The following is a 6,516-nucleotide window of genomic DNA, read 5'->3' as shown; positions in this document are numbered from 1 at the left end:
GTTGGCTGCAGGCAGTGGTTAGAGCATTGGGCCAGTAACCCGGAAGGTTGCTGGATCGAATCCCCGAGCTGACAAGGTAAAAATCTGTTCTGCCCCTGAGCAATGCAGTTAACCCACTGTTCCCCCGGGCGCTGAAGACGTTGATTTAAGGCAGCCCCCCCCACACCTCTCTGATTCAGATGGGTTGGGTTAAATGCGGAAGACATATTTCAGTTGAATACATTCAGTTGTATAACTGACTAGGTATCCCCCTTTCCCTGATCAAAGTAGTACGTTGTTTAAAAGGGCGTTCGGCAGTTACTACATACATTTTTGGACTTCTAAATGAACGTGTACCAATTAATTCATGAACATAACTTCCAATTGAATGTGTACCCATTAATTCATGAACATCACTTCTAAATGAATGTGTACCCATTAATTCATGATGAACAACTTCTAAATGAACGTGTTCCCATTAATTCATGAACATCACTTCTAAATGAATGTGTTCCCATTAATTCATGAACATCACTTCTAAATGAATGTGTTCCCATTAATTCATGAACATCACTTCTAAATGAATGTGTACCCATTAATTCATGAACATCACTTCTAAATGAACGTGTATCCATTAATTCATGAACATCACTTCTAAATGAATGTGTACCCATTAACTCATGATGAACAACTTCTAAACGCCTCTATGAGCTTTTAGTTCAGTTGTCATACGTTATCAGAACCCAAAATATAAGCTTGTTTTACTCCAATCTTTAAAACTATAATTTTGATATCATGGATGGTCAGTCCTTGCATCCATAGCTCTATGAATTTGAGTGGTTATATTTCTGCAGTCCCATCCCTTGGCTTTTTACCGAAACAGGAGCAGGATTTGTTATTTCTGCTACTTTAAGGTATTGTCTTAATGTAACACTGCATTCTGCATAATACAATCTTGTTGACTGTGACGACCCTGAATCAACTAAAAGGAAGGAACAAGTTGGCTGTTATGCATCAAGTGTAATATACTGAACAAAAATATAAATGCAACATYCAACAATTTCAAAGATTTTACTGAGGTACAGTTCATATAAGGAAATTAGTGAATTTAAATAAATCCATAGATTAGGGCCAAATGAATTTCACATGACTGGGAATACAGATATGCATCTGTTGGTCACAGATACCTTAAAAGAAAGGGAGGGGTGTAGATCAGAAAACCAGTCCTAATCTTGGTTTCGTGACACACACCATTTGCCTCATGCAGCGCAACACATCTCCTTCACATAGAGTTGATCAGGCTGTTGATTGTGTCCTGTGGAGTGTTGTACCACTCCTCTTCAATGGCTGGTGATATTGGCGGGAACTGGAACACGCTGTTGCACACCTCTATCAGAGCATCCCAAACATGCTCAATGGGTGACATGTCTGGTGAGTTTGCAGGCCATGGAAGAACTTGAACATTTTCAGCTTCCGGGAACTGTGAACAGATTCTTGGCACACGGGCCTTGCATGATTGCTGAAACATGAGGTGATGGCAGCGATGAATGGCACGACAATGGACCACAGGATCTCATCTAGGTATCTCTGTGCATCTTCAAATTTCCATCGATTAAATGCAATTGTGTTCGTTGTCCATAGGCTTTATGCCAGCCCATACCATAACCCCACTTCCACCATGGGGTGCTCTTTTTACAACTTTGACATTAAAAAAGGGAGATACCTAGTCAGTTGTTACAACGATGCCTTCAACTGAAATGTGTGGTGTTGTCTCACAAACTACACATTTAGAGTGGCCTTTTATTGTCAACCAGCACAAAGGTGCACCGGTGTAATGATCATGCTGTTAATCAGCTTCTTGGTATGCCACACCTCAGGTGGATGGATTGTCTTGGCAAAGGAGAAATGCTCACTAACAGGGATGTAATCAAATTTGTGCACAAAAACTTTAGAGATTTAAGCTTTTGTGCTTATGGAACATTTCTGGGGTCTTTTATTTCAGCTCAGGAAACTGGGACCAACAATTTAATGTCGCGTTTCTATTTTTGTTTTAGTGTAGGATCAGACACCGCCTGTCCCCATAATTTTGATCTGAAAGACCTGAACTCGGAGGATTGATACTACCAAAGATTGTCTTATATTGACAAGATTATTGAGTGACCCTTTAACAATGGAAATACATGTCCTCAAAGATGGAAGACAGGTGGAGAAAGGGTGGTAGTGCAGTGTCTTTTTTTTTTGTTGGAGGGAGTTTGCATTGATTATATTTTATATACAAGTCTACATCTTATTAATTTTGTTTCCAGACAGAGAGGACCTATTTTCAATGTCTTTTCCTTCCAAAGAGGGAAGAAAGATCCAGACCTGCCCATTTTCTTCTGTCCAAGTGGAGTTTGGAAAACGTATGTGACTATGCTGACTCACTGGCTCCCGCTCTCAAGAACAACAACAAATGTACTAACAGCTAAGTAAAAGAAAACAGCCACTAGCAGCAGGATCCAAGTAGACAAACCATGTCTACTGTTATCCTCACACAAATATGAATCAACATTCAATCAACATTTATTATACGTGTAGTTTCACCCCCATCATGTTTGTCACATAATTGACAAAAAAAGGAGTCCTGACTCGCACACAGCACTAATTCTCTAGATCTATTGGAGTCATTGGAGTACTATGAAGATGTTTTTATTTATTTATGACTTTGATTTAAAACAGTTTGACGTGCTCTTAATTTGCTTAGACAATAAATAGAAGTTTGTTTTGTGAAGTACAGGGCTGCAGTCTCGTCATGATCTGGAAGAGGGGTTCCAATTGTCACTATTCTTGTCACTTTTTTTCTCCTACTATTAAATAATGCCTAATTTATTTGGAATTCATTCTTTGCATCAGGGAATTGGGAATTTAGTAATGATAGTGATTAAAGCTAACAAATTCATGCAAGCAGATCTTAGAAAGAAACAATTCCCATCTGTTCTTTGATCTAATGCACAGCTGCTTTCAATAGACCCAGGTGGGACTTGAACCCACAATCCCCAGCTCCAGAGGCTGATGCCTTATCCATTAGGCTACTGGATCAATTATTTACCAGAGAAAAATACATTGTGGTGSGGTAAAAACTTTTACAAAGTTTTGATGCATGCCAACAAAGCCATTACACAACACAATACAACATTGTGAGTACCGTTTGTCACCGTTATAATGCAATGAATGTATTCTTTAAACAGTTAGGCACTACATAAAGCTTTCCCAACAGCAGAGCTTTCTTTTCAGTCTGACTGCAAGAATGTCCACCAGAGCTGTGGCCAGAGAATTTAATGTTCTTTTCTCTACCATAAGCCACCTCCAATGTCGTTTTAGAGAATTTGGCAGTACTTCCAACCGGTCTCACATACGCAGACTACGTGTAACCAKGCCATCCCAGGACATCCACGTCCAGCTTCTTCACCTGCGGGATCGTGTGAGACACACCAACCGGGCAGCTGATGAAACTGAGGAGTATTTCTGTCTGTAATAAAGACCTTTTGTAGGGAAAAACTCATTCTGATTGGCTGGACCTTGACCAGGGCCAAAAGGTCTCTGTTGAAAAGATGTGAACTATATAGTAATAAGGTGCCATATGGGGCACATCAAGTATGTCTGAGGGTGTAGACATGAACTGTGATGGAGTTGTTCATAAATTGGGGTTGTGATATAAAATGTAATGACCCAACAAGATAATGCCTCATGCTGTTTTTTCCTTTGCTGTTAACAACAGCAGCTACTATTTACTGTATACCATTCTACACTGAGGCTTTCCAGACAATTGTGTTAAATATACATTATATACAGTATAAAGCAGGGGTGCAACTTTGTTATTCGAAGTGGGGGGGACATAGCTATCATAAATGTTTGTCCCTCAGTTGGATAAACACTCCAAACAGCCTACCCGACCGCTTGGAGGCGTTCGCATGGTCCTAAAGCTCTCCGTAGCCTCGTTTTGTATCACATTCCAATGATACAACTAGGGGGGACAAAAATGTAATTTCAGAATGAGGGGGGAAACATGTACTCCCCTGGTTTAAAGAATCAGTGTCTTTTTGGGAGTTTTGCATTTGATTATATTTTTATACAAGTCTACATCTTATTAATTTTGTTTTCCAGACAGAGAGGACCTATTTCAATGTCTTCCTTCCCAAAGAGGGCAAAGACTCCAGCCTGCCCATGTTCTTCTGTTCCAAGTGGAGTGTTGGAAAACTAGTGGACTACGCTGCTCACTGGCCAGCCTCAAGAACAACAACAATGTACTAACAGCTAAAAGAAAACAGCCACTAGCAGCAGGATCCAAGTAGACAACCAATTCTACTGTTATCACACAAATATGAATCAAAATTCAAATCAACATTTATTATAACGTGTAGTTTCACAATCATGTTTGTCACAATACATTACAAAAAAAGGAGTCCTGACTCGCAACAGCACTAATTCTCTAGATCTATTGGAGTCATTGGAGTACTATGAAGATGTTTTTATTATTTATGACTTAAAAGCTTTGTTTAAAACAGTTTGACGTGCTCTTAATTTGCTTAGACAATAAATAGAAGTTTGTTTTGTGAAGTACAGGGCTGCAGTCTAGTCATGATCTGGAAGAGGGTTCCAATTGTCACTATTCTTGTCACTTTTTTTTTCTCTATATTAAATAATGGTAATTTATTTGGAAATCACTCTTTGCATCAGGGAATTGGGAATTTAGTAATGATAGTGATTAAAGCTAACAAATTCATGCAAGCAGATCTTAGAAAGAACCAAATCCCATCTGTTCTTTGATCTAATGCACAGCTGCTTTCAATAGACCCAGGTGGGACTTGAACCACAATCCCCAGCTCCGGAGGCTGATGCCTTATCCATTAGGCCACTGGATCACTTATTTACCAGAGAAAAATACATCGTGGTGGGTAAAAACTTTTACAAAGTTTTGATGCATGCCAACAAAGCCATTACACAACACAATACAACATTGTGAGTACCGTTTGTCACCGTATAATGCAATGAATGTATTCTTTAAACAGTTAGGCACTACATAAAGCTTTCCCAACAGCAGAGCTTTCTTTTCAGTCTGACTGCAAGAATGTCCACCAGAGCTGTGGCCAAGAATGAATGTTTTTTTCTCTACCATAAGCCACTCCAATGTCGTTTTAGAGAATTTGGCAGTACTTCCAACCGGTCTCACATACGCAGACTACGTGAACCACGCCATCCAGGACATCCACGTCCAGCTTCTTCACCTGCGGGATCGTGTGAGACACACCAACCGGGCAGCTGATGAAACTGAGGAGTATTTCTGTCTGTAATAAAGACCTTTTGTAGGGAAAAACTCATTCTATTGGCTGGACCTTGACCAGGGCCAAAAGGTCTCTGTTGAAAAGATGTGAACTATATAGTAATAAGGTGCCATATGGGCACATCAAGTATGTCTGAGGGTGTAGACATGAACTGTGATGAGTTGTTCATAAATTGGGGTTGTGATATAAAATGTAATGACCCAACAAGATAATGCCTCATGCTTTTCCTTTGCTGTTAACACAGCAGGCTACTATTTACTGTATGCCATTTACACTGAGCTTTCCAGACAATTGTGTTAAATATACATTATATACAGTATAAAGCAGGGGTGCAACTTTGTTATTCGAAGTGGGGGGACATAGCTATCATAATTTTTTCCCCCAGTTGGATAAACACTCCAAACAGCCTACCCGACCGCTTGGAGGGTTCGCATGGTCCTAAGCTCTCCGTAGCCTCGTACTACATTCCAATGATACAACTAGGGGGACAAAAATGTAATTTCAGAATGAGGGGGAAACATGTACTCCCCTGGTTTAAAGAATCAGTGTGTCTTTTGGGAGTTTTGCATTTGAATATATTTTTATACAAGTCTACATCTTATTAATTTTTTCCAGACAGAGAGGACCTATTTCAATGTCTTCCTTCCCAAAGAGGGAAAGACTCCAGCCTGCCCATGTTCTTCTGTTCCAAGTGGAGTGTTGGAAAACTAGTGGACTACGCTGCTCACTGGCCAGCCTCAAGAACAACAACAATGTACTAACAGCTAACAAAAGAACAGCACTAGCAGCAGGATCCAAGTAGACAAAACAATTCTACTGTTATCATCACACAAATATGAATCAACATTCAAATCAACATTTATTATAACGTGTAGTTTCACAATCATGTTTGTCACAATACATTTGACAAAAAAAGGAGTCCTGACTCGCACACAGCACTAATTCTCTAGATCTATTGGAGTCATTGGAGTACTATGAAGATGTTTTATTTATTTATGACTTATAAAGCTTTGATTTAAAACAGTTTGACGTGCTCTTAATTTGCTTAGACAATAAATAGAAGTTTGTTTTGTGAAGTACAGGGCTGCAGTCTAGCATGATCTGGAAGAGGGGGTTCCAATTGTCACTATTCTTGTCACTTTTTTTTCTCCTACTATTAAATAATGCCTAATTTATTGGAATTCACTCTTTGCATCAGGGAATTGGGAATTTAAGT

The 6,516-nt window shown here is 39.5% G+C and overlaps 1 non-coding gene across 1 annotated transcript; it reads right to left on the bottom strand.

Annotated features, from left to right (window-relative positions):
* Window positions 1-2,984: 2,984 nt before the first annotated feature.
* trnaq-cug (transfer RNA glutamine (anticodon CUG)) lies at window positions 2,985-3,057 on the bottom strand. Its single transcript has one exon. It is a non-coding gene; the product is annotated as a tRNA-Gln (tRNA).
* Between the last annotated feature and the right edge of the window lie 3,459 nt (window positions 3,058-6,516).

Source organism: Salvelinus sp. IW2-2015, linkage group LG14, assembly GCF_002910315.2.
Source record: "Salvelinus sp. IW2-2015 linkage group LG14, ASM291031v2, whole genome shotgun sequence".
Classification (NCBI taxonomy): Eukaryota; Metazoa; Chordata; class Actinopteri; order Salmoniformes; family Salmonidae; genus Salvelinus; species Salvelinus sp. IW2-2015.
This window is presented reverse-complemented; position numbering and strand designations above follow the sequence as displayed.